This window comes from Microplitis demolitor, chromosome 10 (assembly GCF_026212275.2).
Source record: "Microplitis demolitor isolate Queensland-Clemson2020A chromosome 10, iyMicDemo2.1a, whole genome shotgun sequence".
Classification (NCBI taxonomy): domain Eukaryota; kingdom Metazoa; phylum Arthropoda; class Insecta; order Hymenoptera; family Braconidae; genus Microplitis; species Microplitis demolitor.
In genome coordinates this window covers 16863199-16887705 of record NC_068554.1, presented here as the reverse complement: position 1 = coordinate 16887705, position 24507 = coordinate 16863199, and the positions used below count along the sequence as shown (strand labels likewise).

General features: G+C 34.2%; 1 long non-coding RNA gene across 1 annotated transcript; it reads right to left on the bottom strand.

The window, feature by feature from the left end:
- Positions 1–1107: 1107 nt before the first annotated feature.
- On the bottom strand, positions 1108–2964 carry LOC106694202 (uncharacterized). The gene is made up of 3 exons (XR_008404418.1): positions 2874–2964; positions 2399–2509; positions 1108–1302 (listed from the first exon to the last, which is right to left on the bottom strand). It is a non-coding gene; the product is annotated as an uncharacterized LOC106694202 (long non-coding RNA).
- Between the last annotated feature and the right edge of the window lie 21543 nt (positions 2965–24507).

Genomic DNA, 24507 nt, shown 5'->3' with positions numbered 1-24507 from the left:
AAATTTTTCAGCGTCAAGAGTCACCGGGCAGAGTAATCCCCCCCCCCCCCCCCATTTACCATAGTAACGGTGACTATGCTAGCATAGAATTGATTACCATTCTACATTGACAAGAGAACTGTGTAAATAGACATGACTGCAATGGTACCTAGTAACGTTTACAATGTTCTATTTATTTCATTTTTAGTAAATAAGGTTATGATAAAACAACTCAGGTTACTATAAATAGATATATGTTGAAATTAAATTAATCTATTGGAATAATTAAGTTATTACTCAAAAAGAAATATCGTTTTTTGATAACAGATAAACAATAATAAAATTAAAATATTTAACAATATGCATCACACATATCTATGCATACATACATACAGGTTACTGCGCAAACGCCCGCGCACGTTAACCTCATGTCTCACTTATTAAACTGTAACAACAACTATTCCAGCATTGGACTGAGTACCATTCTACATAGCCCTGATTCCTATGCTAGATACCGGTTTTACTATTTTAGTAGTTTTAATGTAACATAGTAATCATTACCAGAAAAGTGGTAATGAGTTTTATACTACGTATCATTATTTACCATTATACAAATAATGAGTCTCGTTATTATGTAGCATAGTAGTCATTACTATTCTTTTCTCTCCGTGAAATCACATCGCGCTGACATATTATGAATAACTTACCCGATTAGTTACGCCAGTAACTATTATAAACTTTTCATTCGGTGGATTTCAATTCTTTATGCAACTGTTTAAATACTGAAGTAATTGACTCGCGGTATTAGACTTTTTTGTAGGAAATTTAATTTTCTAGAACAAAGTTTCTTATCCGCGAATTGATAAATTCAAAATTTGAAAAGTTATGAGAAATTTTAAAATTTTAAAAAATTTTTATTTCGTGACTTATTCATAAAGAAAGTTACTCTTGTTTCCTAGGAGAATTAACTGACTTGTAGTACAGGATTTTTTTCGTAAAAAGCTCCAGTCCCTATTAAACTTATGAAAAAATTTTTCCGCGCAGGCTGGATTCCCATATGGATGCTTTTGATAGGATAGTAATGAAGAAATTTATTAAGAAAATCATAATCATTATTTTGATTGATTACACAATAATATATTTATTTATTTTTGCGTCTTAAATAATTTTACCTCGAGAAAAAATTCAATAGATAGATAAAATAAAGTTGTGAATCCTCGAGTCTTTAGATTTTATGGTTCATCATTCAGGGACACAATATTGGTCCCATATGTCACTCATATAGCAATAGTATCCTTCACAACAAGGCTCTTCACTGCTACACTGTAATTAAAATTTTTTAATTAAATTATAGAAATATCATATTATATTTTTTTATTTGCGTTATTGAAATAAAACTTTTTTTATTATTATTTTCAGTTTAATTCTCTTGTAGGAGTTTCAATTTTTTACAAGGAAAAAAAAGAACTGTTGTTGCAATAAGACATAGTCCTGTAGCAGCGACAGGACAGTTCTTCGGCTGCAACAAGAATGGACCTACGCCTGGAACTGATCTTGTAAATAGGTGAGAGGTGCTGCAGTTGTAACAAGAAATTTTATTTTTTCGATTCCATTTGTTTTTTTTTTTTAAATAGTAAACTTTTTTAGCTCAATAAATTATTTGCTCAATTAAAGAAATTAATTTCTTAGCTGAAAAAATTTTTTTTGATTGCGACAAAAAAGATAAATTTCTTGGGCCAAGAAAGTTTGTTCTTGGTTTAAAACATTATTTTTCATGGTTGAAAAACTTTTTCGTTTTAGCTCAAGACATTTTTTTTTTACTCAAAAACGTAACAATCTTTAGCCAAGAAAAAAATTTGTTGAATTGAAAAAAAAAAATCTTCTTGAACTAAAAAAAAATTTTTGAGACTAAGAAAGTTTTTTCTTAGTTTAAAGAATTTATGTTTCAGACTAAGAAAATTATGTCTCCCGCGAAGGAAATAATTTCTTGATCCAAATATTTTTTTACTTCAGTAAAGAAGGAAATTTCGGTTTGATTCAAGATAAAAATTTCGAAGACATTTTATTTCTTGGTACAAGATTTCCTTTTTTTCTATGTACAGAAAAAAGTTTGCACGCATATTTTCAATAGTTCTCAATATTTTAATATCGGAACACGATTAATAATTGAAACTTTGATCTATTCAATAGTTTACTATTTTGAATAAATAAAAAAAGGATAATAATAATTTTTAGTTTTTTTAGAAAATTTTCATTGAGTGTTACAACTGCCCCTTGTTACAGCTGTAGCAGTTCCCCTCTATTAGAGGACTTTCCTGTAGCAGCTACAGAGCCAATCCTGTTGCAATTATGGGCATAGTCTTGGAATCGTGATGAATATAATTAAATTAATAAGTAGAATTTTAATTTAAAAACTTACTTCGTCACCATCGCATGCTTGAGCATTTTGCATGAGCCCAAACAATAACGTAAACACCGCTAACACCATAATAAATTTTAACATTTTGATTTGTATTGTCGATTCCTCGAACTAGAATATTTATTTAAGTTCAATTGATAATTCCGCCGAAAGTATCGAACTTACATAAAATATCATAGAAACCTTTTTTATTGAAAATTTAATTCTCAACAACCTTGATTCGTGTTATTTTTGCCATATCTTTACTAGTTTGTCCGTAAATTCAAATTGAAAATTACTAAAGTCAGCTCGAAGTCACGTTCTCGGTTATAAAAATTATAAATTACAGGCAAACGATCAAAGATGCATTAAAAAAGTACTGAAATTAATTTGTAGAGGATAAAATTTTCTAGGGAAAAGATTCTAAGTTTTTTTTCGTACGGTCAATAGTTTTAAAATTATAATTAAAAATATTAAAGTTAAAATAATTTCTCACCGATCGTTGATGTCAAGAGTTTGGTAGCTTTTGTCTTCTGTGTAATCGATCGGTAGCAAGCGGACTTTGGATATTTCTATAGCGATTACACTTAATTTAAAATTTAACGTTTTTATTATAAACCGGTCTCTAATTGTTGCAAGACTTGCGTCATAGACGGAAAATAATAATGATTAATTTCATAATTGCGGGTAGAATTTTATCAGGCAAGTTATTTACCTGAGCTTATTAGCCGCTTGTCGATATCGGTATCACGTGTTTTCAAGTACAAAATAATTATAAACGATAACAATTAACATACAAATTAATTTTTTCTATAATATAGCTTGAAATTTTAATGTCGATCTATAAAGCTCGATAGTTCGATTTCTACTACCCGAAAATTAAAACGATGAGAAATTAAGAAATTGCCTAAAATTTGTGCTTTAATTTAAAACTAATAATGAGTCGTAATCTTTATAAGTTTCTGAGAAATTAATTTTTATAATCGAAGAAATCGAATATTTAATTGTAGTAGTGTTCAGTCACGAGCTTGATTAATTTAAATCAAGCTTCGTGCATTTCCGCTCGGTTCGGGAGTTGCCGAACTCGCTACTGACTGAAGGTCAGAATAGTGCCGGGTCACTCGCTATTTGGGCCCGGCACATACAATTTCTAACTCAGGATCGTGTCAAGACGTCCTGAGAACCCGCTACAAGCTGACCAATCACAAAATTCGTTTTATATTGGTCAGCGTATGAGAGAGCTCGCTATCAACTGATACCTGTTGGCGCGCTTTTAAGCCAATAGGAAAATTCGTTATATGCAGCAAGGCTGCCACGTCGACACCAAGCTTCTCGACGATTCAACGACGCTACCATTATTCATTCTACAACTATCTGTCTAACCGCTTCGCTCAGAGATTCTACAACGTGTCTTTGCTACTTGCAACCTCGTGCTTGAACCGCTTCGCTTATTAATTCCTGTGTGATACTAAACTAAAACCGCTACGCTGAATTATCCTCAATATTTAGACAGTATATCAAGGCTGCTATTTATTGAGAATAAATAAACTGTTCTGTCGCTAATAATTAATTGTTAATTAATTATTGTTGAGTTAACCGCTACTGACCACGTGTCAATTTTATACGTGAACAAACTATCTGAGTTGCATTCGCTATCGCGTATAAATTTATCTAGTTGCATTCGCTATTGTATATATTTCTCATAATTTTAAGGTGTAAATCAGTGTAAATAAATCTATAATTTAATTTATAATAAAATCTGTGTAATTTTTAATTGTTTAACAAAACTCGCCTAAACCAGATCCATTAGTTTTATTCGCTCATTTTACATTTTGGTCCTTCGAGCCGGATCTGGCGAAAATTAAACAATTAAAAATTAAAAAAAAAAAAAATTGTGAGAAAAAAAGTGTAGTGTCAGTTCTGTGTCGTGAAAATCGCTAAGTGCCGTGGGCATTGCTGAGCACTGCTAGAGTGCTGCCCAGGGTGATCTATTTTACACACCGGTGTAAAAAGGACACTTAATCAAAAAAAAGATCGAAAACTTAGCGTCGGGTTCACGTCATCGCGTCCATTTTGTGTGCCACGTCAAACCAAGATGGCCGCCGAAGCTCAAGTCGCTCTTCAAATGAACCGCATCGACACGATGCGCAATATGTCTGCTCGCTTAACTGACGCTGTACTAGCTAACCAAGGTGCCGCCGCTATTGATGCTGAACTCGCTATCCTGACGGAGTTGTGGAACCGCTTCAATTCGACTCACGAGAGGCTATACGAAGACGTACCTGAGATCATTACCAACGAATATCATACAGGTAACGCTTATGAAACCGCTAACGTTGCTTATACCTCTCTTAGAGTGAGACTCAGCGCCGCTAGACCTGCTCCAGAACCTGCTCATGAAACCCAGCCCGCTAATCATGATCAGACCGCTTACTTTGGAGGCGCGCATAAATCCAACTTGCCGCAAATTAAACTACCAACCTTCCAGGGTTCTTATGACGAGTGGGACTCGTTCAAGGACCTGTTTACTTCGCTCATTATTAATGAAGATTCGCTAACCGGGTCACAAAAAATGCATTACCTGAAGACGCAGGTAAAAGGTGAGGCCGCTGCACTACTCGCTAATCTACAGATCACTGATGACGCTTTCCAACCCGCTTGGGAATTACTGAATACTCGCTACACAAATCCACGTCGATTGCTCGATATGCATATCGATGATTTGCTGGATCGCCAACCGCTAACTTCACACTCTGCTGCTGATTTGGACGCACTATTACTCGCTAACAAAAAATCGCTGGACGCTATCGCTGCTTTGGGAATACCAATTGGTGAGTTGGACCCATTTTTAATTCGCTTGACTGTTCGCTGTTTGCCATCAGACTTGAGAGTGGAATGGATGGCTTCGCTTGGGTTATCGAATGATTTTCCCACCTACCAACAATTACACGACATGCTAAAAGCAAAGGTGCGTGCGTGGGAAAATTCAGAGATTGGCGCAACCATAACCTCTACACATAAGAGTGCTAGTGAAAGACCACTATCACCAAAGTCTTACGCTAAGTCAGCCGCTACAACCAAACAAGTTAAGTTTGGGAGCAGTAAATCCGCTACTCCTGCTAGATCAACGCCATCTACATCCACCGGTTCCGCTAGCTACGTCGCTTTCACTCCCAAGGAGCGTACGAGTGAACCGGGCATGTGCCCAATCTGCAGGGAGAAGCACTTCGTTCTATTTTGCCCCAGCTACCAGAAGGCGTCGCCACTGAACCGAAGGACGATTGTTCAGCATTACCGCTTATGCTTTAACTGTTTGGGACGCCATCGCTACGCTGACTGCAGGACTAAGCAGAAGTGCCGCCATTGTGATCAGCCACATCACACGTCGACTCATCTTGACGATGGTGCTGCCGCTAAACCAGCACAGGACGCTCCTGTAGCTGACCCAGGTAACAAATAGTTCCAATTTTGGTAACTTTTGTTTTGAATTCGCTAACTTAGTCTGCTTTCAGCTCATTCGCTCAATGTTTTACTCGCTACCGCTATTGTTAAGTTGAATTCGCTAACAGGAAGTACATGTACAGCCCGTGTACTTATTGATCAAGGATCGGAGTTATCCTTTGTGACGCATTCGCTAATCAAGAAGCTGGATATTCAACTCAGTAAAGCAGCTGTACCATTACGTGGAATTGGTAATGTGTCAGCTGGGCATTCGCTTGGGTCATGCAAGATGACGCTGCATTCGCTACACAACAACGCTTCTATTACCATCCAAGCTCATGTGCTTGCTCTATTGACGGTAAACTTACCGTCATTTACGCTAACTAAGAAGAAGAAATGGCCGCATATAACTGGGCTACAACTCGCTGATCCAGACTTCTTGACATCAAGACCTATTGACATCATTCTGGGTGCAGCACCAGCTGCACATATAATCAACGCTAAAATACGAAAAGGAAGTGAAAATGACCCAATCGCTCAGTCAACATCACTTGGTTGGATCATATATGGATCTGTGGACACCGCTACATCAAAATTGACCGCTCATGGTCATCATGTCGCTGTTGATGATCAACTACAAGACTTGTTAACCAAGTTTTGGTACCAAGAAGAGCCACAGACAGAATTCGCTACACGCTATACTGAAGAAGAAGAAGAGTGTGAACAACACTTTGTCAATACACACTACAGACAGTCTGATGGTCGATATGTCGTTCGCTTGCCGCTTAAATCTTCGCCAAGTCAACTGGGTGATTCGCTCAGAGCTGCACAATACGCTTTACTACGTCTTCGCAAACGACTGGAAGCTGATCCAGTCTACAAGAAGTTGTACTTCGACTTCCTGAAGGAGTATGAAGACTTGGGGCACATGAAACGTCTGAAATTAAAGGAATTACCACCGAACAGCTACCTGTTGCCTCATCATGGGGTTCTGAAAGAGCAGAGCACTACCACCAAGCTCAGAGTGGTATTCAATGGGTCCTGGAAAACTACATCTGGCGTATCTGTCAACGAGATACTTCATGTGGGCCCAAAGATCCAAGTTGACATCAGTGATGTACTTATTCGCATTCGGTGCCATCGCTATTTATTCGCTACTGACGTTACAAAAATGTTTCGTCAGATTGCAGTTGACAAGGAAGATCATCATCTACAGTGCATACTCTGGTTTGACGAAGATGACATCCCAATAGTATTTGCACTCGCTACTGTTACTTATGGAACAACATCGGCTCCATATCTCGCTGGAAGAGCACTCTTACAACTCGCTGAAGACGAAGGGAAAAAATTTCCGAAGGCTGTCGAACCGCTAACTAATACACGCTACGTTGACGACATCTATGGAGGTGCAGATGAACTCGCTGAGGCAATCCAAGTTGCTCTCGACACAAAAAATATGTGCGCCACAGGATGTTTTCCGCTTGCCAAGTGGGCAAGTAATTCAACTGAATTACTTTCTCAAGTCGCTCCAAGTGAAACCCAAGAAGATACACCAAGAGAGCTTGGGGATACTACAGTAAAAGTGCTCGGGCTAACCTGGAATTCAACACAGGATAAATTCCAGTTCGGATATTCGCTTCCAGAAGCATCACCAACAACTAAACGCACAATTTTATCTGAAATTGCTCGCTTGTTTGACCCACTGGGTTTCTTGGCACCGATTATCGTGAGAGCCAAGATGTTCATGCAGAAGCTCTGGCTGCAGAACTTTGACTGGGATGCTACGCTATCACCGTCGCTTCTTCAAGAATGGAATTTGTTTCGAGATGAACTACATCAGATCTCGAAGATTCAGATACCTCGCTGGAATCATGTTAAAAATGGTGTATCAATTGAATTACATGGATTCTCTGACGCTTCACAACTCGCTATGGCTGCTGTAGTTTATCTAAAAGTTACTGACGCTACTGGAAGCTCCAATATCTCGCTAGTGTGTGCCAAAACACAAGTTGCACCACTGAAGCCTATAACTATACCAAGAATGGAGCTCAATGCCGCTGTCTTACTCGCTCAACTGATACTCTACGTCAAGAAGGTTTTGAAACTTGAAAACGTTCCAGTTTTCATGTGGACAGACTCCGCTGTATCCTTAACGTGGATACGAAACAACCCAGCTAGATGGAAAGTCTACATTCGCAACAGAGTTACCAAGATTCAAGAATCGCTACCAAGTGTCAACTGGGATTTTGTTCCTGGAAAACTTAACCCAGCTGACTGCGCTTCAAGAGGTTTAACAGCAGCCAAACTAGAACAGCATTCGCTATGGTGGACGGGACCAAAGTGGCTCAGTCAATCAAAAGATAACTGGCCATCTTTTGATATCCCTACGCAGACGGTATCACATCTTGAAGAACGTCCAGGTCTGGTTTTTACCATCTTCAAGGCAGATTCACACCCGCTATACACGCTACTAGAAAAATTCTCTAAGTTGTCACCTTTACTTCGCACGCTTGGAATCTGTCTTCGTGTCATCGCTAAATTTAAAAAAGTGCCACAGTCCACACTGGACACACCACTCTCTACAGTTGACCTGGAACTCGCTAAGACTTTGCTGATCAAGTATACTCAAAGTCAGTACTATTCGCAAGAGCTGAAACTATTGAAGGATGGTGATTCTCTACACCGAAGTCATCATCTCGCTAAATTGATTCCCTACGTCGACTACAACGGAGTACTCAGAGTTGGCGGTCGCTTGAAGAATTCGCTGCTGGATGATGAACAGAAAAATCCAGCTATTTTACCAAGGTCATCACGCTTAAGTACGCTATTGATAGATCATTCGCATCGAAGAACATACCATGGGGGAACTCAATTGACTCTCGCTGATCTACGGAGATCTGTCTGGATAGAAGGTGGTCGAGTTCCAGTCAGATCACACATTCTTCGCTGCGTCGTGTGCACGAGACATAGAGGTGTTCGCGCACAACAATTAATGGGACAATTGCCATCCGCTCGTGTAAGACCATCTAAAGCATTCTTACACACTGGAATAGACTACGCTGGGCCAGTAACACTGAAGACTTTCCAAGGTCGAGGTGCCAAAACCTATAAAGGATGGATCGCTGTGTTTGTATGTCTCGCTACGTCCGCTATACATATTGAAATTGTCACCGATTACTCTACTGACGCTTTCGTCGCAGCATTTAGAAGATTCACTAGTCGAAGAGGCGCCTGCAGTATCCTATACTCGGACTGTGGTACAAATTTTGTAGGAGCAGACGCCACGCTAAAGAAAGAATTCGCAGCAGGATCGAGACAGCTAAAAGAACTTCAGTATTTACTCGCTACAGATGGCACAGACTGGAAGTTCAACCCACCAAGTGCTCCCCACTTTGGTGGCAAGTGGGAAGCAGCCGTAAAGTCAATCAAGTTCCATCTCATACGAACTATTGGTGAATCGCTATTGACTTACGACCAACTCGCTACAGTCTTAACACAAATTGAGGCTGTGTTAAATTCAAGACCGATCGCTCCGCTATCTGAAGATCCTGCAGATTTAACCGCTCTAACTCCTGGACATTTTCTCATCGGTGAACCACTAATCGCCGTACCTGGGCCCTCGCTACTGGAAAATAATTCAGCTACGTTGTCACGCTGGCAACAATTACAACAAATGTTCCAGAGATTTTGGAGTAGATGGTCATCAGAGTACCTGCAACGTCATCAATCTATTTCGAAGTGGCATAATCCGCAAAACAACATCAAAGTGGGTTCATTAGTCTTGTTGACTGATGAAAGATTCCCACCATCAAAATGGCCGCTTGCTCGAGTACTCGCATTACATCCAGGCAGAGATGGCCTGACTCGAGTAGTCACGCTGAAGACCGCTACCACGGAACTTGTACGACCAATCGCTAAGCTGTGTGTACTACCAGTGCACTCTCCAGAAGACAATCCAGTCGACACAGTCGCCAGCGCTGGGGAGAATGTTCAGTCACGAGCTTGATTAATTTAAATCAAGCTTCGTGCATTTCCGCTCGGTTCGGGAGTTGCCGAACTCGCTACTGACTGAAGGTCAGAATAGTGCCGGGTCACTCGCTATTTGGGCCCGGCACATACAATTTCTAACTCAGGATCGTGTCAAGACGTCCTGAGAACCCGCTACAAGCTGACCAATCACAAAATTCGTTTTATATTGGTCAGCGTATGAGAGAGCTCGCTATCAACTGATACCTGTTGGCGCGCTTTTAAGCCAATAGGAAAATTCGTTATATGCAGCAAGGCTGCCACGTCGACACCAAGCTTCTCGACGATTCAACGACGCTACCATTATTCATTCTACAACTATCTGTCTAACCGCTTCGCTCAGAGATTCTACAACGTGTCTTTGCTACTTGCAACCTCGTGCTTGAACCGCTTCGCTTATTAATTCCTGTGTGATACTAAACTAAAACCGCTACGCTGAATTATCCTCAATATTTAGACAGTATATCAAGGCTGCTATTTATTGAGAATAAATAAACTGTTCTGTCGCTAATAATTAATTGTTAATTAATTATTGTTGAGTTAACCGCTACTGACCACGTGTCAATTTTATACGTGAACAAACTATCTGAGTTGCATTCGCTATCGCGTATAAATTTATCTAGTTGCATTCGCTATTGTATATATTTCTCATAATTTTAAGGTGTAAATCAGTGTAAATAAATCTATAATTTAATTTATAATAAAATCTGTGTAATTTTTAATTGTTTAACAAAACTCGCCTAAACCAGATCCATTAGTTTTATTCGCTCATTTTACAAGTAGTTTAAGACGGGAGGTGTGAAGATTGGTGCCCGAGCCGAAAGTTAGGGTACCAACACACGACCCGAATCAAAATTAAAAAGGTGATTTCAGCCTAAACGTGGTAACTCAGTCCGCTTTTCCAAGTTTACCCGCGTGGAAAAGCTATATGTTGTTAAAAGTGTATAAAAAAATATATGGTGAATATGTGATATGGTGAATATATGAAATATATAGCGGCAAAAATATCTATATTGAAAAATATATGTTTTTTACATATATTGGATTATATATTTATAATAATATATTTACCCATATATATTATCTCATATAATGCTCAATATATTCTTGCCATATATAGATAATATATATATATATATATATATATATATATATATATATATATATATATATATATATATATATATATATAATTTATAAGTATAATATAATAAACTTGATATATACTTCCATATATTTTGACCTATATAATTAGTGGTATATAATCTCTATATAATTGATTATATATGAAATAATTTTATGTTTAAATATATGGTTCGCAGTATATTGGAATTATATTTTACCAATATATTAAAAATTTTATTTATCGCAATATATTTAAAATTTTATTTTTTCAATATACATGTTCAATTTCTAGACAATTCAACAGAAAAAAGTCAAGTTTATTATTTTTTTGTTTCTTTTCATTGATCTTGTATTCACTGAATAACTAACGCAATAACTTAAGAAAAGTAAAAAAAGTGCCATATATTTTATAATATACCTGAAACCATATATTTCGCAATATACTGGGAAACATATATAAAACTTACTATATATTAATTAATATACTACTTTCAATATTATATATCAATATAAAAAAAGATGTATCAGTATATATATGTAAAACATACATGAAAAGTCATATATTGATAAATATATTGGTAATATATTCAAGCAATATATTTTTATTCAATGTATTATCATATATTAATACGGCAAATATATTAATATTATTTTATATATTGTACAATGTATCACATTATGATATTTATATATATTATCATATATGTTTTCACATCTAAAGCTTTTTCATGCGGGTCGGTTCAAATTATCTTTTTAAAAAGGTAAAATAAGCCTCCAGAGCATCAATATAGATTGAAAGACTTTCATCGGATCGCGTACAATTGATAAAGAAACAGAAGGGAAAAGGGGATCATTTATTAGAAATGGGCGCCATGATCGAAAAAAATTTTAAATTTAAAAATTCAAAAAATAATTCTTTAGTAATAAATGTTTTGTTGTGAGTTAATAAATGATAAAATTTGAAATATTAATAATAATAATAGCTAAAGTTATACAAATGAGCGTTCAAATAGAATAGTACTGTCATTCGAAATTTGAATTGAATAATTAGAGGCTTTGACTTATTAGTATATAATTAATTAATTACTTTATGTGAATAATAAATACGAATGATGTATTGGATAACGGAAACTGCCAAAGAAATTGAAAAAAACTGCTGAAAAATAATCTGCTGCTGCCGGGATTCGAAACCAAGATCTAACGATTATGAAGCGTAACTACTGCTGCCCTGCTACACGGACGCTCACGATCAGTTGGAAATATCTTTATGTACTCAGAACGCAGATATTATTATGACAATAATGTCATGCTAAAGAATTGAGAATATTCGAAGTTACATATTAAAGGTATGGTAGGCCTTGGAGGGTTAAAACATCATTTTAAAAAGACGATTAAGTCCTCCATACGATTCGCCTAGGGTATGGAGGACTTGTATACTAAAAGTATAATCTCAAAAATTAACCGGACCCCATTCCTCAATTTTCATAAGTTTCCGAGTAATAAATTTTCAAATATAACTAAAAGTAACATTTATAAAGTTCCCGTATTTTTAAATTCAATAAAACTAATTAAAATAAATAATAAAGTGATTAATTGATTTCCTTATACGAGTTGTAATAAAATACAATGCTCGGGCTTATAATACATAATAAAATACAGCATGTGGATCTCTGAGTAGTTGAAACGCATCTGGCAGGCGTAGAGGCCACTAAAATTTTCTTTCTCGTCTCTGTGGTCTCTGGACTCAAGACTTTGCCAATAATATAAATAATAATAATAATAATGGAGACTCCTGTATTTTAAAGTAGACTTAGATCACTATGATATTTTGTAGTGACATTAAAGTTATAATAACTCTTGTGACAATAAAAAGGCTTGGAATTTTTAAGAAAAAAAAAAAATAGATATTTTCGAATCCGTGGATCGTGACTCGCGTGTTGGCGAAAGAGTAAGTGAGAGTTAAATAGTGATGAGAGCTAGAGATGGCATGTAAAAGCCATCACATGTCTTGAAATTTTTTTTTTGTTTATTCCCACCCACTAAACACCTGCGCGTATTTGTCTTTTGGCGCCCGCGAACTTCGAGAGATTAATATATGCCTGCGACTAAAAGACAAGACGATGGCTCGTGCAGCTGACAAGTTTTTATTTTTATTGCCAAGATGGACATGAACAGAAAAATTTTTACTGCTAAAGTGGAATTTATAATTTTAATGAAAATTAAGGAATGGACGGTCTCATTTTGAAGATAATTCTGGGCTACAATTTTAACTTTGAGATTTTTTTTTTTGATACTATTAATTTCTGAGGTATACATTTTTGAAGTCACATTAAATATGTAGCAGCAAAAATTTGAATTTTTGGAAAAAAAATTAATAACTTTTGACTTAGTGAAAATTTCGGGGTAAAATGGATCATATAATGTAAATTAGACTTTTGGCGATTCTGAGACCAGCCCAAAGTTAATTTTTGGATTACTAGAAGCTGAGATATCGATTGTTAAAGATAACAAAGAATTTACAGATTTGAATCGAGGCGTATTAGTAATTTTATCTGAAAAAACAGATCTTTGGCTGGAATTTGAATTTTTATTTATCTAAATCCGATCTCTAGTTCACGAGATATCAAACTTTAAAAATTATTTTAAAAAATTCTGCACAAAATATAAAATTGGGCCTTATGTAAAAATTTGGGCATTAATTATTAAAAATCATTGCAATTCCTACTTAAGCATTTAAATTATCTGCAAATAATTATTTTTCACGAAAAGAGGTACAAAAATTGGACCTTGAGGCCCAACATTAATTTTTGGTCCACCTGTTGCATGTTAACTCTAAGAATCCTCGAGTCATCATAATAAAAACGGAACTAGTATTTAAATCTCACGGCTAGACATGATTTATAATTGGGCCTTATCAGGCCCAGGAAATCTCAACTCTATTTCCCAGTAATTAATTCTTAATAAAGATATTGTTCATCTATTAGAATATACGATAGACGATTATTTACATTCGGGCTTTGGGCCCGAAGTTGGGACTTTTAACTCGAATCTAGATTTAGGACCTAAACAATTTATTTAACAAACTATCGATTCAAAACAACGATAATAAAATATATTTTTACAATGTCCCGAGGAATTAAAATAAGGCCCAACTACCGTGACGTAGGTCCCAAAATTGAAATAAGCCTCAAATTATACAAAGTGTATCCTGTGCAGGGTTTATATTTTCTTTAGTGTTGTTTAAGTACCACTAAATAAAATAAAAATTTTAGGGCCCAAAGCTATTCAATTGGGACTCAGGTAAAATGGAATTTAAGCAAACGTACTTAAAAAATGAAATTGAATAAGTTTTGAAAACGATGATATTATCCTGTGTAGCAATACACGCACAGGTGCTTCGTTGGGACCCAAACGTCCGTGATACGGTCCCAGTCGTTAAAAACACTCCCCCCCTGCCCCTCCCCTTCTCTCTGATCTGTAGCCTTTTCTGTTGGCTAGTTGGTTTCTGAGGACCCAAAGCGGCACACCTGCCGCATCATTCATTGCCTCTACTCGATTTTGGGCCCCATCATCTTTGCTGGCATCCTACGCGTTTCATTACCATATTCCCCTGGCCCCACCTCTAACACTCGGACGTTTTAAGGGCCTCATCTCACTCCTCTTGTTCCTTTTATCACTATCTCCGTTCTTCTATACATCGGGGCCTTAATGAATCTTCAAAGGCCAATACACTTGCGAGCAGCTCCATAACAATAATAATAAAAAAAAAATATGTTATTTAGATACATGACGTTGTGAGCGTCATTATCGATCAATTTCGATCGTCAGATAATTAATCCCCTTGTGAAAAATAAATGGGCCTTACGGATTTTTATATTGTCTTTTTACATGTTTTATAATCGAAGTTTTACTCTTACTTTTTAAATTTGTAAGATCTTCTTTTTGGGCCCGTGAGTCTCAATTTTAATTTTGGGCATACAAGGCCCAACTTCATGTTTTATTTATTCCTGCATGTTAAATTATTTTTAAAAATGTCTCAAAGATATTTAAGGCCAAATTTTGTCAAAATGAGATCCTAAATTTACTCTTGGGCCCCTGATGAGGTGCAATTATTTTTAAAACATAAGTCCCAATTTCTGTTTGGAGTTAATTTATCATGAAAATCATATTCGCCTAGTTATCCACTCATTGAGCTTTAAGTGTTTACTGAATAAGACCCTATTTTTAATTTTTAACAAATAAGACCCAATTTTAATTATTTTAATTACAATAAAACTCTTTTTGGTTATTGATTTTCCACCGGCCTATTTCATTTAATAAGGCCCAATTGAATATCTCGACGAAGTATAAAAAATTACAGCTAGTCCCAGAAGGCCCAATTTCAATTTTTAAGCACACCATAAAGAAAATTTTTTCAACGTACATTTTTATGTTTTTTATAGTTTTATACTGGAGTTTTGGTTCCAGAAGGCCCAAAATTCTATAGGGGACTTTTAAGGCCCTATTTTTATTCCCATACAATATTGCCAAAAAACGTATTTATGCTGATTGTAAAAATTTATCAAGCAGCTAGATGCAACTTTAACATATAAGGCCCAAAAATAAAATCGGGTCGTAAAGCCCAATTATATATTTTTTATAAAAGTCAGCAGAAAAATCAATGTCGTCATTTTTACATTAAATAAAGGCCCCATTTCCACCCACTTACTTAAGTCCCAAAAAAATAAAACCACACAAACGAGTATGCTTCCAAGAATGGTATCCGGGCGTGACCTTTCCCACTCTGGACAATTCTCAGGGGACTGATCGGACTGTAGTCGGTGTAGTGTCGACACAGGTGTGTGGGCCTTAAGCACAGGCGCCAGGGCCCAGCGGGTTGTCTGGTCCTTCGATATGTCTACGAGCTAACCGACCAGCATCCTCTCCCTCGCATTCTCGACGCTCTCCAAGGACCCCTTGTCCCTCTCCCCGCTGTCCCCTCTACTATAATCCAGACTATTTTTTTGGGCCTTTTTTTCCTTCTCAATCCCCTTTTACTCAGCTCCCACTCACCTGTGTCTCTACTCTTCCGAACATTCCTCAGATTATAAAAAAAAATTCATATTTTTTTTTTTTTTTTTTTAAATTAAAATGTTTTTCAACTGGCATAAAAAAAAAAACATACGCTTACTTTATTTGCCCAAGGGTGTCACTTGTATCAGATGCTCACCTGTCTCAGGTGTCGCGGTCACAGCAAATGCTCGCAATAAAAAAACAATTTGTGGTTTTTTGGGCCGCGAGCACAAAAATTTTTTTTTTTTTATTTTTTTACCGACTGTTCATACATCTAAAATTCTAATAACTCATCGATTTTTGGAAAAAAAAAATTATATGTGATTTTTAATTTAAATTTCTATAAAGACTTTAAAAATTTTCTTTGAAAAAATTAAAAAAAAAATTCATAACTTCTAAAATTATGAAAACTAAAGAACGGGATCGGTCTCATTTTTAAGAGTAGACTTTTAACTACAATTTTTGTTTGAAACAATTTGATCTAAGATCGATTTTTACCGAAATATTGATTTATATAGATGGATAGATCATAAGAAAAAATTTAATTTTTGAACTTTAAAAATCTATAACTTCCAAATTAATTATTATTAAGCTTTATAACCATGCTCATATTAAAGTTCAGACTTTTCTCGATTCCAAAGTACCCCATAAGCTTTGCTTTCTCTGAGTACTTTTCGAGAAATCTTAACTTGAAGTTATGGAAAAAAATTGAAATTTTAAAAAGTGTGAAATTTAGCCTCCGTAATTTGAATAATACACGCAATAAATCAGTCCCTAATGCACTAGAGTGATCCTTGAAGCTGTGGACAATACACGCCGTAACCAGATGTCCTCTGGACGCCAATCAGCGAGTCCACAGCCACCCCAGCACTCAGTCGAGCTCGATCCCATCCAGTTCCAGTTTGATATCAACGTCCCCTTGGATTAATTCTCGACCTAAACCCCAACAAATCTGACTCTGACATCCTCTGACTTGACCTCCCCCCCCCCCCCCCCTGCACAAAGTAATTACTGAGTATTTAATTTAATTAAAATATTGAATTTGTATTTATTGGAAAAGCTGGAGATCAATAAATATTTGACGTTCGACGCATAAATTTAAGGTCCCATCTGTTATTCCAAACTCGGCGGGATTAATTATTGGACCTGGACATATGAGACATGTTAGCAAACAAATCTGTCAACGGTATTATGGTTTCAATTGATTTCGCATCGATATTCCAACTCTAGTTTATTTTTTTGTTTATTTATAAAGAATTTTTTTCTTTTTAACTTTGGAAATTTATAACTAAGAAAGTTATGAAAATTAAGAAATGAAGATGGTGTGGCTTAAAAGGTTGGACTTTTGGCTATAGTTTTATTTTTTTAGTGATCTACTTCCGGTCAGTAGAACGTGAGATATCAGCGTGCAGAGATGGAAGAAAATTTTTAGAATGAAAACTTTTAGTTTGTAAAATTATTTTGGATGTGAAAATTCGTAACTTAGAAATTTATGGGAATTAAGGAACGGGGTCGGGCTCATTTTGAAGAGTGGACTTTTAGCTACAATTTTTGTTTGGAACAATTTCATCTGGGATCAATAAGATCTGAGATATTGATCTATATAAATGAAAGGATGATAAGAGAAAATTCTCAAAAATTCATTTTTCAAACTTTGAAAATTCATAACTTGGAAATTTATGAAAATTAAGAAACGGGATTGGGCTCATTTTGAAGATTGGCCTTTTAGCTACAATTTTTGTTTGAAACAAATTCATCTAGGATCAATAAGATCTGAGATATTAATGTATATAGACATAATGATTATAAGGAAAAATTCTCAAAAATTGATTTTTCGAACTTTGAAAATTCATAACTTAGAAATTTATGAAAATTAAGAAACGAGATTGGGCTCATTTTGAAGATTGGCCTTTTAGCTACAATTTTTGTTCGGAACAATTTCATCTGGGATCAATAAGATCTGAGATATTGATCTATATAAATGAAAGGATCATAAGAGAAAATTCTCAAAAATTCATTTTTCGAACTTTGAAAATTCATAACTTAGAAATTTATGAAAATTAAGAAACGAGATTGGGCTCATGTTGAAGAGTGGACTTTTAGCTACAATTTTTGTTTGAAACAAATTCATCTAGGATCAATAAGATCTGAGATATTGATCTATATAAATGAAAGGATCATAAGAGAAAATTTTCAAAAATTCATTTTTCAAACTTTAAAAATTCATAACTTGGAAATTTATGAAAATTAAGAAGCGGCATTAGTCTCACTTCAAAGAGTATACTTCTGGCTACAATTTTTGTCTGAAACACTTTGATCCGCAGTCAAAAGCTTCTGAGATAACTCTCCCATAACTCCTCAAAAATAAAATAAAAAATTAACAATTTCAATTTTTCAAATTTAAAAAGATCATAACTTAAAAAAAAAAGTAAAAATAAAAAAATTTCTTTATCCCCAGACTTTTCTCTATTTTTCAACGACCGTAAAATTAATTTCTAACCTCTAGATCAGAATACTGCGATCTTAGACCCGACCAAAATGGAATGAAAGTAAAAAAAATTTTTTTAAAATTTGATTCAAACTTTCCCACCACAAACTCGCCGAAAATAACCTGTTAGCTAAATATAAAAATACCCTAGACAGTTTATAAATACAAAGTGATCCTAGTCACGCGATCGTGTAATTTACGGTCTAGGAATAAAGTGAATCCGCGGAATTCGGAAGTCAGAGATTTTGAGTCTAATTCAAGTTAGTTTCGTCTCTACCGTGAGAATGAGGACTGGCATAGAGTAAAATGGCCCCTGGGCAAAAAAAATATTTCGCGGACTCGCGAAATTTTTTTTTTCTGGTGACCAAAGGGAATTTTGGTAGAGGGTGACATTTATTGATAGAGTGAGAGAGAGAAAATAAGGGAGTATGTGGGGAAGTATCTCCGCCCTTATGGTGTGCGGTAATTGAAACAGCACGTGTCACCGAACAGGAGCATGACCCAAACTAATGCCGGCTATTGCGTTATCAGAGACACACGTCACCAACAGAACACACTGTTCATGTACTCCATATCTCCAAGTACATTTACACATTCAATTATACTTAATTTATGTTTTTTATTTCATTCAGTTTTAATTTTAGTTCATAAATTTTAATATTTTCAGAATTTAACGTTTAATATCAGAGAAAGTTATTGACGAAATTCAATGACTGAGCCGTGAAAATTGTAGCCGCGTTTCTGATTTTCAAAAGTAGGATGATTAAAGGTCTCAATTATCCTTAGGTTAGAAGTTATGAATTTTTTTAACGGCTGGAAATTTGTTGGTTAGACTTTGAGGTTCGTGAGGTTTTTTGTACAAGATTCTATACCTTAGAAGTTATTGGTCGGCGACAAATTTTTTTCAGACAAAAATTGTAGCTACAAGCCTCAGCTTTGTGATGAGCTATACCCTGTTTCTTAATTCTCATAAATTTCCAAGTTATAGATTTTTAAAGTTCTAAAAATTAATTTTTACCAAAATTGGCAATTTTTTCTTATGATCTAACAATCTATATAGATCAATATCTTAGAAACTGTTGATCCTAGATCAATTTCTTTTTAACAACAATTGTAGCCAAAAGTCCACTCTTCGAAATGAGCCCAACCCCGTTTCTTAATTTTCATAAATTTCCAAGTTATGAATTTTCAAAGTTTAAAAAATGAATTTTTGAGAACTTTCTCTTATGATCCTTTTATTTATATAGATCAATATCTCAGATCTTATTGATCCTAGATGAATTTGTTTTAAATAAAAATCGTAGCCAAAAATCCATTCTTCAAAATGAGCCCAACCCCGTTTCTTAATTTTCATAAATTTCCAAGTTATGAATTTTCAAAGTTTAAAAAATGAATTTTTGAGAACTTTCTCTTATGATCCTTTTATTTATATAGATCAATATCTCAGATCTTATTGATCCTAGATGAATTTGTTTTAAATAAAAATCGTAGCCAAAAATCCATTCTTCAAAATGAGCCCAACCCCGTTTCTTAATTTTCATAAATTTCCAAGTTATGAATTTTCAAAGTTTAAAAAATGAATTTTTGAGAACTTTCTCTTATGATCCTTTTATTTATATAGATCAATATCTCAGATCTTATTGATCCTAGATGAATTTGTTTTAAATAAAAATCGTAGCCAAAAATCCATTCTTCAAAATGAGCCCAACCACGTTTCTTAATTTTCATAAATTTCCAAGTTATGAATTTTCAAAGTTTAAAAAATGAATTTTTGAGAATTTTCTCTTATTATCCTTTTATTTATATAGATCAATATCTCAGATCTTATTGGTCCCAGATGAAATTGTTCCAAACAAAAATTGTAGCCAAAAATCCATTTTTCAAAATGAGCCCAACCCCGTTTCTTAATTTTCATAAATTTCCAAATTATGAATTTCCAAAGTTTAAAAAACTAATTTTTGAGAATTTTCTCTTATGATCCTTTTATTTATATAGATCAATATCTCAAATCTTATTGGTCCCAGATGAAATTGTTCCAAACAAAAATTGTAGCCAAAAATCCATTCTTAAAAATGAGCCCAACCCAGTTTCTTAATTTTCATAAATTTCCAAATTATGAATTTTCAAAGTTTAAAAAATGAATTTTTACCAGAACTTACAATTTTCCTTCTCACTGTCTATCTATATAAATTAATATCTCAGAATATATAGATCTTAGATCAAACTTTTTTAAACAAAATTTGTTCTTTCAACTCTCCTCTTCAAATTGAGCCCAATTAAAAGCCTTAATCTTCATAACTTCCTTACTTATGAATTTTTAAAACCGACAAAAAAATTAAATTCCGTCGAAATTCCGACGTTTGATTCCCAATTTATTTTTTTCTAATAATTATCAAAAATCTCCGGATCTATTGATCCCAGATCAAACTTTTTCAAACAAAAATTGTAGTACTAAGTCTCAGCTTTAATTTACCCCCTTATTTACTCCTTAATTTTCATAATTTCCCAAGTTATGAATTTTTAAAATTCAAAAAATTTTTAAACCAAAATTTATCATTTCGATCTATATATAGATCCATATCTCAAAATCTATCGATCCTACATCAAAATTTCTTTTACAAAAATTATAGCAAATTCTCCCTTCTTCAAAATAAGCTCACTCTCATTCCTTAGCTCCCATAAGTTTCCAAGTTATGAATTTTTGAACTTCATTTCCAAAAATCAAAAATAATTTCGTATCGATTTTTTTTTTTACACTCAAATTATCAAAAAATAAATTTTTTCATTCATGTTAAGAGTGGCTAAGTAAATGTACTGCTTTCGTAGTACACAGTAAAAAAAAAAAAAAATAAATGACAGTAAAATAAACGAATTATAACCATCTGGAAGACACCCCAGTCCCTTATATTGCACCACATGTTTAAAACAAACCCTTATGTTACACCCTCATGCAGTATCTTGGTACCTAGATACTAGATACAGAGGCACATGCAGCCACCACATGCTCGAACTACGGGCTAAATGGCCATTTAGACACATGGGACAGGAGACGAAGACACGAGTGGACAAATAGTCAAATGGGCAAAATCCTTAAAATTTTATAACCTACTGTTTGTTTATTGGCCTTTTACTTATAATTCCTCAATTCTTTGTACCATAAGAAATTTTCGGCCACGTGAAGTACTCGACTATCATCTGGTTAAGATTTTCTTACCTACTTAAGTACTATTTAGTATTTAGTCATAAATAATCTGTCGTGAGAAAGAAATTTTTTAGTTTCAGCTTTTAAAATTTATAACTTGAAAACTTCTGAAGATTAAGAAAAGGGAGTCGGCTTTTTTTACAGGGGAGACTACTGGCTGTAAATTTGTTAAAAAAGATATTAGTCAAGGATCAATAGATTGGAGATATTGATCTTGATGAATAAAATTATTATAAGAAAAAATTCTCAAAAATTCATTTTTTTAAATTTGAAAATTCATAACTTGGAAATTTATGAGAGTTAAGAAACGGGGTTGGGCTCATTTTGAAGAATGGATTTTTGGCTACAATTTTTGTTTAAAACAAATTCATCTAGGATCAATAAGATCTGAGATATTGATCTATATAAATAAAAGGATCATAAGAGAAAATTCTCAAAAATTCATTTTTTAAACTTTGAAAATTCATAACTTGGAAATTTATAAGAATTAAGAAACGAGGTTGGGCTCATTTTGAAGAATGGATTTATGGCTACAATTTTTGTTTAAAACAAATTCATCTAGGATCAATAAGATCTGAGATATTGATCTATATAAGTAAAAGGATCATAAGAGAAAATTCTTAAAAATTCATTTTTTAAACTTTGGAAATTCATAATTTGGAAATTTATGAGAATTCAGAAACGGGGTTGGGCTCATTTTGAAGAATGGATTTTTGGCTACAATTTTTGTTTGGAACAATTTCATCTGGGATCAATAAGATCTGAAATATTGATCTATATAAATAAAAGGATCATAAGAGAAAATTCTCAAAAATTCATTTTTTAAACTTTGAAAATTCATAATTTGGAAATTAATGAAAATTAAGAAACGGGGTTGGGCTCATTTTGAAGAATGGATTTTTGGCTACAATTTTTGTTTGAAACAAATTTATCTAGGATCGATAAGATCTGAGATATTGATCTATATAAGTAAAAGGATCATAAGAGAAAATTCTCAAAAATTCATTTTTTAAACTTTGAAAATTCATAACTTAAAAATTTATGAGAATTGAGAAACGAGGTTGGGCTCATTTTAAAGAGTGGACTTCTGGCTACAATTTTTTTTTTGAAACAAGTTCATCTAGAATCAATAGATCATGAAATAATGATCTTTATGGACAGAAAGATCTAAATTAATATAGCAAATTCTATCAAAAAAAAATTTTTTCTTAACTTCAAAAATTTATACCTTCGAAATTAATGAAAACTTAAGGTCATTCGTACTATAAATTAAAAAATCAGAATTTTCGCAACAAATTTTACAGCTCAGTCGTTAAATTTCGATAACTTTTCGAGCTATTAAATTCTAAAGTCAAAAAAATTTGATTTTAATACATTAAAAAAAAAAAAAATTTAATTATTATTCTTTACTAGTAACAATTACATCAATACGTGACATACTCTGCTGCATATTAACCACATGAATAAATTTATTTACGCATTCAACTATTAAAGCAAAACTATTTTTCACGGTAATAAAAATTATAAAAATATAACAAAAAATGCGGGACCTTTTCGGGCCTGTTTCAATTTTTTACGACCATGGGAAAGTAATAAAAGTTTTTTTTTTTTTTTAACAGCATTTGGATATTCTCTTAAACTTTCTTTCATTCCCTCTATGGTCTCTTGACTTTCTTAAAAAACGATCAAAGGCGTTACTGTTAACCGATACTTGCTCGAATAGTCACTTAAATATTTTTCTTTATGACTTAATACTTCTGAGAATGAATTTTTTAAAAAAATTAACTAGACACTTTAAGAAGTTGCCTAAGAATTAAAATCTCAGGTTCTAATCATCGAAAGTTGACGACTGAGCTGTGAAAATTATAGCTAAAAGTCTAATCTACAGAATGAGACTAACCCCGATTGTAAATTTTGATAATTTTCTGAGTTATGAATTTTTTGAGGATGAAAAAGTTGATAATTCTTATGAACTTTTAATTTCTGTTATTTTATACTTTTTTCAATAATTAATATTTCAGAGATTATTGATCCTAGATCAAATTGTTTCAGACGAAAATTGTAGCCCCAAGTCCCCTTTAAAAAATGAGCCCAATCCCATTCCTTAATTCCCATAAGTTTCCAAATAACGAATTTTGAAAGTTCAAAAATACAATTTTTACTAGAATTTAAAATTTTTTTTCTGATCAGCTGATCTCTATAGATCGATATCTCAGAAGCTATCCATCATAGATCAAATTGTTTTAAATAAAAAATGTAGCCTTAAGTCTCCTCTTCAAAATACGACCAAAACCGTCCCTTAATTTTAATAAATTTACAAGCTACAAATTTTTAAACGTAAACCTAAAATTTTCAAAACCTTTATATAACTACTCATCTTAAAAGTTCGATATCTCGAAACCTAATCATCGAAACTCAACATCATAGCTGTGAAAATTATACCTTAGGATCTGACCTGTACGACAAAACCATTTCGGTCCCTTAATCTTTTATAGATAACCAGCCACGAATTTTCAAAAAAATTCAAACATTTGGCGCCACCTAAAAAGAGAAAGTCAAAAAAAAAGTCTCAATGCAGCCAAGTCTGGCGCCGAAGTGTCGCCCCCTCCACATGTGCGACGCATACCACCGCTACACTACTGTCTTACGCCCCCCTCTACTCTTTCCTCACCCCCTTCTACCCCCACTGCCTCTTCACTCAGCGCTATACCCTTCTCCTCTCGCCCTCACTCACTGCCGAGTACACTAGGCAGCCCACGCGCTCATGCTTGAATCAGTAGATCAGTACGGCGCCAA